The sequence below is a fragment of the Euprymna scolopes genome, chromosome 23 (genome assembly GCF_053919585.1).
Source record: "Euprymna scolopes isolate OS-2025 chromosome 23, ASM5391958v1, whole genome shotgun sequence".
NCBI lineage: Eukaryota > Metazoa > Mollusca > Cephalopoda > Sepiida > Sepiolidae > Euprymna > Euprymna scolopes.
The window spans coordinates 8,074,775-8,085,770 of NC_136504.1; the positions used below are offsets into that span (position 1 = coordinate 8,074,775).

At 36.0% G+C, this 10,996-nt stretch overlaps 1 pseudogene; it reads left to right on the forward strand.

Annotated features, from left to right (window-relative positions):
- Positions 1-10,144: 10,144 nt before the first annotated feature.
- On the forward strand, positions 10,145-10,310 carry LOC145246343 (U2 spliceosomal RNA; annotated as a pseudogene).
- Positions 10,311-10,996: the final 686 nt, after the last annotated feature.

The following is a 10,996-nucleotide window of genomic DNA, read 5'->3' on the forward strand; positions in this document are numbered from 1 at the left end:
AACATACTTAAGTTAAAAATTCTTCAGTTACTTTTTTGACAACCTGTTTCTTTAAGACGTTTTTTTTAGGTATATATGTGTATTGATTTGCTTAGACGGTACCAAAAAATGTTGGAATGCTATATAATTTGTTTGGATTTTTTCTAATGCAACATTAATCATAATTTTTAGTTTTTTAATTTTTAAGATCACTACTGTTTAACGGTACAATATAACAATCCATGAACAATTGGTGCCGTAAATAAGAAATCCGCATTAATTAAAACAATATATTATAAGCTTATATACAAGAGAAAAATGCGAGCATGAAAAGTAATATGGTTAAGCTTAAACATGGAAAAGTAAAGGACAAGTTGTTTAAAATGGGCAAGATAAGGACAAGATATTCTAGTAAAAAATATAATAAATTCATAAATTTAAACATTGCAGCATTAAGAATCATTTATATAATGTTATCCATTGAATTTAAATATTTTGAAATATTAAATATTTTAAGTTATAACTTTATTATATTTTTCATTGTAGAATATATTGTACTTTCCTTTTCCAGTTTTTACGACTAGTCCTTTACTTTTCCATGTTTAAACAAAACCATATTACTTTTCATGCTCGCATTTTTCCATTTTAATCCATGAGTTTTCCAGGCTTCCAATAAATTCACTGGTTCTTTGTTTAATTGCAGTCTTATTTTTTGCCCTCATAAACACATATGCAATAACAAAGTACGGCACTCGTTTGCTCTCAATAAAATCCCCCAATTATCTCCACTTCAAGTTTTTATTCTCTCTGTTTCACTTGTTACTTCCCTTTTCGCGACAGCAGTGAATTAGTAGCAACAGTCGTCGCGCTGAAGCGACATGGTTGCCAAGGACACACAGTCATAAAAATGTCGCTCCCATCCCTATATTTTCTCACGATTTTAAACACCAGTTAATTCATCATAAATTTTGTTTCACTAAACAAAAATTGAATTTTTTCACAATATAACTGAAAATGTGATCTATAAACTGTAATAATTGTTTGAAATTTGGTCGAACAATGAGTGAGCAGTGAAACTTTAAAGCAATTCTAAATGGGTAAAACTGCCACTTAACCACATATACAAACACTGCTGTGTTTGAATAGTATATATATATATATATATATATATATATATATATATATATATATATATATATATATATATATATATGCAATCTCTTTATCTTCATATCTTCATACGCGTCCAATACTTAATGCAAAAAGCCTGTTAGAATATATTTCTCCAACCAGCAACCATTACTTTTTAAACATTTTTAATAATCCACAAATAGAGTAATCGCTTTTTTACAGTTCATCTGTGCTGCGAGACAATAATTCTAAAAGCCAGGAATGAAACTCGGTTGTTTTATTTATGACTGACGATTCTACTTATTCAACCAAGAAAAATTACACGAGCATAAAAGTATTGGATTATGCTGACATTCGCTTAACGGATCAATTAATACCCGTTGATCCGACATTTTTTAACATTATTCGCTCTTTTTCTTTTCCGTCAATGTTTGGCGCCAAAACTATCTTTTCGAAGTCAACCAGTTTTAATAGTTTTATATATGACGACCATTGTGTGCGTTCTTTCTTTTTGTTTTATTTTCTGTTTGTTTTATTTTCTATTTATTTATTTATTTTTTACTGTTCTTGCTCTCTCCGTAAAGACGATTTTCTCGGGCGTTACTTAGACGGAAGAAAGCAGAAAATAGTAAATGGTCCGTTTATCTTATGGGTATCCTCGAGGATTTAGCATCAGTAATAAGGTCAGATGGGTCCCCAGAGCACGTATGTCTGACATTTGGAAATGTAGGCTTTTCCTTGAGGAGAGACAAATGGATTTGCAGTTTTGTCTTTATTTCTTTTGGTTTGAACGTTAAAGATACATAATCACTCACGAAAACAGGAATCACACAAAGAGTAGAGTAAAATCGCAGACAGTAGAGTAGTTGATCGTGAAGAACTAAGAGGGCGAAAGTTGTTTTGTTTTACGGCATATCGACCTTTTTGGTTTATTTATAATGCTGAGCCAGTCATTTGGTAAAAGTTGTTACGCATTGTGTTCTTCAAATTTTTGTTCATAATGTGTGTAACATAACCTCATGAAGAAGAACGCAGCATTCAGTACATTTTTTTGCAACTGCCGATCGGAACAAAGAATGTCCATGGTTTCTTTATCCGGAAGAAAACCACATTGATTTTCTGAAATGACAGACGGACAGATATACTTAAACAATTTAATAGGTAGAACCTGGGAAAATTATTTGCCTACTTCTAACAAGCTTATCCCACAATAATTACAAGAATCAGCCTTAGCTTCCTCTCCGTTGTATCACGATATTATAATCGCATCTACCCATAATTTTATCAGGGAGGTCATTTATGAATATCAGGAATAACAAAGGCCCAAGGATAGATCCTTGAGGCATTCCCGCATTTATATTATATTGTTTAGATGTACGACCGTCGAGGACGACCTGTATTTTTCTCTTACTTAAGAACGATTTAATTGCACTATGTATTCTTCCAGTGATACCTTATGATCGAATTTTCCTTAGAATACCATCGTGCTACACCCTGTCAAAAGCCTTAGATATATCGAGGGCTACCGCTCTACCCTCCCCTGTCTTGTCTAGTGAACGGTATATACGTTCAGAGATTACAGTTAGGATGCCTGTTGTGGGATATGCTGTCCTAAATCCATATCGTTTGTCGGTCAGGAATTTTGCAGATGTAAGTGATGGACTACAGCTTGATTGATTAAGGACACAAGGCTAATGGGGCGATAATTTATTGGGTCAGTTCTTTCGCCAGAATTCTTAAAAATTGGTACCACAGAAGCGGTTTTCCAGTCAGAAAAACAATATTCGTTTAGGCATTTATTGAAAAGTTTGTAGAGAACATGAGAAACCCCAAAGGAGCATTTTTTTAATAGCACAGCTGGAATGAGATCCGGTCCACATGCTTTTGGTGTTTCTAGGTTTTTTATGATACCATGTACCTGAGAAGGGTGATTTTCAAATCATCTAGTGTAAAGTCTGCAAGGGAAAGTCGGGGAGGGAGTGGTGTACCGAGCCCAATGTGGAGTTAGAGGCAAACTGAGGTTAGCCTTCTTGTTTGCCGTGAAAACAACTTCACGATTGTTTGATAGTGGGGGGGGGGTCTTTGACTGACCATTATTTACTACACTGTTGTTGATTTACCAAAAATCACGGGTTCCTAATTTCTGTGTTTCGATGGGTTTTCTGATGGTTTCAGTGTATTCAGTCTTAGCTGTCGCTAAGGTAACCACCTCAGTAAAAATAACATTATTAATTAACTGCAATATGTTCTCCGTTCTAGCAGATCTACAGCAGATGTGCTAACGGTTATATTTCATAAGATTAGTAAATCTTTCGGACGAGGCTTCCTTTCTAAGGAAATTGCTCTTGCCATATCAAAACCCATTTATCGGGTATTAAATAAAGGTGCACTTCACAAGATCTCCAACTATGGCACAGCTGAAAATGTCTTCTCAATTAATAAATGATTTTAAATGATAATAGTTGATGGACAGAAATCAGAAGCTCACAGTATTAATGCTGGAGTCCCTCAAGGGTTCATCCTGGGCCCAACTCTCTTTCTGATCTACATTAATGATCTTCCAAACTACATCCTAAGATCATTTGTAGAAATGTATACTGACGACACCTCCATCTATGGCAACCCGTCTAAGGCCGTAAATGACCATATTGTCTCTGATTCTCTCTCCTCTGATCTTGAGTACATAGTACAATGGGGAAAATGTGGTTGGTTATTTTTATGCACCAAAACCTGGCTTCTATCTTTATATCATCCATGCTCTGATTCCCACCTGGCATTAATTGAAATTAATGGCTCCGTCTTGGAAATGCTTCATTTTTTGAAAAACTTCTAGGCTTGAGTTTTACGCGTGATTTGAAATGGAACGCGTACATAAAATCTATTACCGAGGTCGTTGGGAAAATGGCTGGATTCTTCTACCACTCCATTAGATGTATCACTGTAGATGCAATGCTCTACCGATATAAAAGTCAGGTACGTTTAAGGATGAAGTAATTTTGCCACACCACATCTGGGCAGCAGCTGCTCGAAAGGTCATCTTATCTTGCCTTGACAAATTTCAATATAGACTTCATAGCTCAAGGGGGGATGCCCTTTTCTCTTCCCTGCAATCTCTGTCCCACAGAAGAGACGTTCTCAGCCTGTCTCTGCTTCATCGTTATTTTCATGGCAAGTGCCCATCTGAGCTACAATCTAAGTCCCCCTAGATTCCATACTCCCGTGGAACTCTCTTCCGTTTGCTTGTTTTCCAGCTGACTACAAATTGGCAGTCTTCATATCCAACGTAACCAAATTCTCGATGAACCGTCCCTTTAAGTAATTCATTTTACGAAATTTCCAAGATTTTATCCCGTTTATTACTGTGCACTCAATAACCCTTATCCGAGTGGCCTCCGTACTTGATAAGTTGTGACTCCTATCTAAAAAAAAAAAAAAAGGAATATCAAGCCGTGAGGCCGTCACAATATTTACTTCCTTGAATGCATCTCAAATCTCCTCCTCAGATTGACACTCAGACTTTAAATGGATAAGCTTCTGTTGTGGTTAAAACCTATTGATAACGTTTTCGTCTCCATACGAAGGGTTGTCTCTGTAATGCTCAGTCGAACGAGAGAGAATTTTCTTTGGATCCTTTATAAGAGTAGTTCCCTCCATCGAGAGTAAGGGTGATATTGACAATGTTTGAGGACCAAAGGGTGTTTTTAGCAAATGATACATACACTTAGGGTCTTTACGATCGAAAAACATCTTAATTTGATTAGGAAGTTGAACTCAGGACTGATTTTATTTTTTGGTTGAGTCGCCATTAAAGAAGACATTTGTTTGCTTCGGGTGACTCTCGGGGGAATTCCCGATTTTTATGAAAGGAAGATGACATTTTATGCTCCAACTCACTTTATACGTTTAAAAATTGCGTTATTTCAGAATCATTACCATCAACGCAACGCTGATGTTTGGACTTGCAGAACTCAATTATACATATACTTTATACTACAGAGCGTGTTGTTACAATACTCCCACAACCTATCTAACACAGTACACTAAACTACGTCTAAGTTTTTAACACACACTTGGATCATCCAGTTTAGATACATCAACCCATCTGCGAATCTTGAGCCAAAGTAAAGTTATGAACATTTTTGTGGCTGCGGCAAGTGTTACAGATAGCAAAGTCAAACTGATTGCCTAGATGGAGGATGCAGGCCATTATTTTAAACTTCGCAACACAAAACTGGCGAAGAGAGCTCTAGTTTAGATAATCTTTACCCACACTTCTATTTAAATCACTCACGAGTACAATCTTTTCATATAAGGGAATAAAAGAAATAGCACAGCTAGGATCTTGATAAAACGATGTGATGGTTTATTCATCGTGACCCTTAGTAGGGACATATACAGATAAAAACGTCATATGATTACCATGTGCAAGAGGGCAGAGCATTGTCACGATCCTGTTACTTAAACATTCTGGTTGTGCAATCGTTCTCACTAAATCTCACCGCAAAAACACTACCTTATCGCTTTAGCTCTGATTGCTTACCTCCAAAAAGTGTGTCCTGAACTCTCACATTTTCTCCAACTGATTTTCGTAACTTAGACGAGTTTAAGACAACGCAGAAATGTCTATGCTATACCTAGCAAGCTCTTTTGCCTTACCAGCTTTAAATCTTTACTATCTAAGGCATCTAATAAAGTACCTAAATACCAAGTAGCAAGATTTATTTCGTTTCTTGAATAACTTATTGTCAATTAATTTTGTTTTAATATTTTCTCGTTTGTTCTGAAAATCTGGAGCAGCTGCTGACCACAGGAACCGACCAGCAAATAAAAGGGTCGCAATGTTTAGCTCAAATTTTTTTAATTTTTTCCAAATTCATGGATGAGCCATGTGTTAAGAAGGGGTGCGGGTGAACTGTGTCCAGACAAGCAGGAAAATAAACAATAGAGATTCCAGGCGATCAAAAGAACGATTGGTCCCAGGAGAAAATGACCTAAGCTACATCCAAGCAAACGAAAATAAACAATGGAAATCCTGCGATTTCTGGCGACCTATATTCATGACGTCAATCGGTTATGGGTTCGACCAAAAACCAGGAAAAGTGGAATTTAAAAGAAAACTTTATTTTTCTTCTTTTTGATTAATTTTGTTAAACAATCACGAATTTCTTTCTTTTTTTAACGAAAGCTTCAAGTGTTTATGTATATATATATATATATATATATATATATATATATATATATATATATATATATATATATATATATATATATATAACCTTAGAGCAGAAACAAGCAAAGAAAGAATTCGGATTAGATTTACCTCTTTGTTTTTCCCCCTTTATTTCTTTTTTCTCCGAAATGAAAGTCTTTGATTTGGTTTTGTTTCCGTCTCTTTTGTTTTTTTTTTTTTTCAATATTATGTCCGTTGTAAATAAGTTTTTTTTAATTGAAAGTCCTCGGTTTTGTGTACGTTGGAAAAAAAATTTTTTCAAAGGACCCTTTCTTTGTGTTTCGTTCTATCGTTCGAGTTATTTTTTTTTTAATTTATTCTTGTAGAATAAAAGTGGACACGGCATCAAATTATATGTATGTTACATATATATCTAGATGGTGACCATCTAGCTATTAAAATGGAAAGTTATTTCATTTATCAATATATATATATATATATATACGAGACACTTTGTTTATAAAAAAAATACTTTTTTTTATTTTACGATATATTTAATATACACACTTCAACACAATGACAGTGGCGGTGGTTAGTGCAAACTGTGTCAATTTGTGTCTCGCTTCTGTCTGACTGTGTCTTTGTTTCTCTCTTCTTTTTATTGATATCCTTTCGATCTGTTAATCTATTTCCTCGCCAGCTTGTTTATTGCACTTTTGCTAGTTTTTGGTCTGATACACGGCCGATTGATATCATGGATACAGATCGCTACAAATCCCGGAATCCCCATTGATTATATATATATATATATATATATATATATATATATATATATATATATATGTATGTATGTATGTGTGTGTGTGTGTGTGAGAGCAACGTTGAGTCTGAAGAAGAGTGACCATTTGAAAATTCTAAACGCTATATTTGTTCTCTGTTTATCTCGGCGTTGTTTTCAGTCGTCCCGGAATTTAACAACGTAACATCACGAGACGTGTGGTTGGTGATTGCGCAACTCTTGCCACAAACATTCCACGCGCAGGTATTCTTAAAGTGGGTATCTATAGTCTGTCAAGACCGATGGAAGCTATTATAATTTAATATTCGATAATACCCTATGAAGTTATTTTTCTCGCCTAGTGTCATATATCTATTAATCTAATTTTAATATTTTGATACTTTTTAAAATATTAATTCGAAATATATGAATTATAAAATAAAAGCACAGTAAACGTTATCTAAATAACTTTTTTGTCGCATGCAAGCGACTCTATAAGTAACTCCGTCGGTCAGTCGGTCAGTCGGTCGGTCTGTCTCTCCATAACACTTTTGTGCTTGGCCTTTTTGGTTAAGATCAAAGGTCTGTTGTTAAGAGATGCTGTTCTTAGCTTTTTAAAATTTTCTTGGCCTGTAGGCCAGGATTAAAGGGGTTGGTCCCCATTTCCCCTCCACTCCTCACATTGAAAATCGGCCTTGTGTCTAATTTGCTCGGTGGGGGAGCAAATAAATACACTTTTCTTGGCATTTTGGCCAAGATATAACTGTAGGATCGGTTCCGGCAGATACTGCAAGCAAATACCACATGTGGGGGAAACCACTCATATAAGACCTTGGTAATATAGGGGCAACCCTTATATATCAATTGCCACTATCCAGCCCCCCTACGCCCCGGGGAGTTGGTCCCCATTTCCTCCTAACTCCTCACATTAAAAATCGGCCTTGTGCCTAATTTGCTCGGTGGGGAAGCAAATAAATAAGCTTTTCTTGGCCTTTTGGCCAAGATCAAAGTGTAGTATCTGTTCCGGCAGATACTGGAAGCAAATACGATATGTGGAGGCAACTCCACATGTAAGAGCTTGGTCAATCTAGGGGCAACACTCCCACCATTTTTCACTATCCAGCTATCCTACTCCCAGATAGTTGGTCCCCATTTCCTCTTAACAACTCACATTAAAAATCGGCCTTGTGCCTTATTTGCTCGCTGGGGCAGCAAATAAATACCCTTTACTTGGCCTTTTGGCGAAGATAAAGTTTACTATCTTTTCCGTCAGATACTGCAAGCAAAGACTATATGTGAAGACAACTCCTCATAGAAGACCTTGGTTAATCTAGGGGCAACCCTTCATAACAATTGTCACTATCAAGCTCCGCTACTTCGTGGGGAGTTAGTCCCAATTTCCCTTCACTCCTCACATTAAAAGACGGCGTTGTGCCTAATTTACTCGGTGGGGGAGCAAATAAATACCAACCCCACATATAAGACCTTGGTCAATGTAGGGGAGATCCTTCATACCAATTGTCACTATCCAGCTTCCGTACTCCCTGGGAAGTTGGTCGCCATTTCACCTTCACTCCTCACATTAAAAACCGGGCTTGTGACTAATTTGCTCGGTGGAGGAGCAAATAGATAATCTTTTCTTGGTGTTTTGAGCAAGATCCGGCAGATACTTCAAGCAAAGACCATATGTGGGGGCAATCCCACATAAAAGACCTTGTTCAATGTAGGGGCAACCCTTCATACCAATTGTCACTATCCAGCTCCCCTTCTCCCTGGTGAGCTGGTCTACGTTTCCCCTTTACTCCTCACATAAAAAATCGGGCTTGTGCCTAATTTGCCGTAGGGGAAGCAAATAAATAACCTGTAGTATCTGTTCTTACTACATGCTGTGTTTATGTTTGTAACTTTTACACATAGCTAAGATAAAAGTGTAGTATCTGTTCTTAATAGATGCTGTACTTACGTTTTTCACTTTTCCTTGGTCACATGGCTAAGATCAAAGCGTAGTATATGTTCTTTACTTTTCCTTGGCAATGGGAGGGGAAACTCTTTTATGCTAAGGCATTTTTAGTCGCATGCAAATCACTCCATGGGTCGGTTTACATTTTATTTTTTTTTAAGCAAGTGGTATGGAGTAACATTTTTGTCCCCCGATTTATCAGAGAGGGGCCTATGTTTTCAATGGGTCCGTCTGTCCGTAAGTCCGGACGATTGACGGATAACCGTCCATTAGTTTTTCCTGAAATTTTGTCACAAATTATATTGCTATATATAGATGTGCATAGTAAAAAATATTTGTTGTGCAGAAATTCCCATTTCACCTACAGTGGTTCAAAAGAGGTAAAATACTCCTCAAAATGGCCAAAAATTACACTTTTTGTCCCGTAACATTTAATCCATCCATTAGATTTTTCTGAAACTTGCCCAAAATGGGCATTATTCTTAATAGAAAATCAGTATGGGTGACTCTGGCAAAAGTCTGGTTTGCATCCTCCGGGGACTTTTAGTGCTGAAAACGCCATTTCTTCTGGCGTGCCTTTCATATTTCTCAACAAAAACTGGTTTCCCATGTTGCTGAATGTAAATATACATGTGTTAGGGTGTGAAACTGCACTGCTGGTTCATTGTCACTGGTATTCGGCATTCAAAGTGGCTCAATAGGGGGTCAAAAATGTACCAAAATTGAAAAAAAAATGACGCTTTTTGCTCCATAAATTTGAACCTATCCATTACATTTTGCTGACACTTGTCCAAAATGCACAGGGCATTGTTCTTAATATAAATTTAGTATGGGTGACCCTGGTAATTTTCTGGTTAGCGTCCCCCGGGGGCATTTATTGCTAAAAATGCCCTTTTTTCATATTTCTCAATAAAAAACTTGATATGTATATTTATATAGTGATCTCCCATGGTGGTGAACATGTGTTACGGTTTAAAACTGGATAGTTTGTCCATTGTCACTGGTATTCAGCATTCCAAGGGGCTCATAAGGGGTAAAAAATGTACCAAAATTGCAAATGATGACACTTTTTCCCCATAAATTTTTACCTATCCATTAGACTTTTCTGAAACTTGTCGAAAATTTAACTCTTCCTTGGCCACATGGCTAAGATCAAAGTGTAGTATCTGTTCTAAACCGATGCTTCACTTGTTTGTAACTAATAATTAAATGTGTTACGGACCGACGGAGAATAGTTTTTTTTTTTTTAAATGCATACCACAGAATAGTTTTTTTAGTCGTGTGCAAGCAACTCTATAAGTCACTCAGTCGGTTGATCCATAACACATGTACTTTTTATTTATTTTATGTTTATTATACTTCTATTTATGGGTTTTCGGGGTTCCTGAATACGAAAATAACGTTTCAAATTCCCTAAATCAAATATTTTTTGTGATATAAAGTTGGGGATCACTTTTCTGTATTAATTTAATGTAAAAGGATCACCCACTTTACTATCAGTTAGTCTCAAAGCCATTCATGTCATTCTCCATATAATTCAAGTTGTTTTTGAAAGATTCCAGTTATTTTTTAAGCATTCAAGTCATTCTTAAGGTCCTACAATTCATTTTTAAGTTCATTAAAATCATTCTAAGTCATTTACTTTTTATTTATTTAAGTCATTTAAGCCCATTTTTCAGACATTTTAATTTATCTATAAGAATTTCATGTCAATCCTACATTCACGCATTCATTCATTACACGAGCGCACGCGACTAATGGCTGTCGGCCTCGTTAGAAAGAAATATTTCCTACAGTACGCTTGTAAGAATATTACAACCTGCAATGAATGTTGTTTCACCGCGTTTTATGGGTTTTTCATATGCATACATTTGAACAATAAAAACTCCATATTTTATTTATATCATTCCTCATAGCTTTGGCTTTTACGATAGTGCCCCATTTTATCCTTATTAAACCTAACTACACCATGGAATAT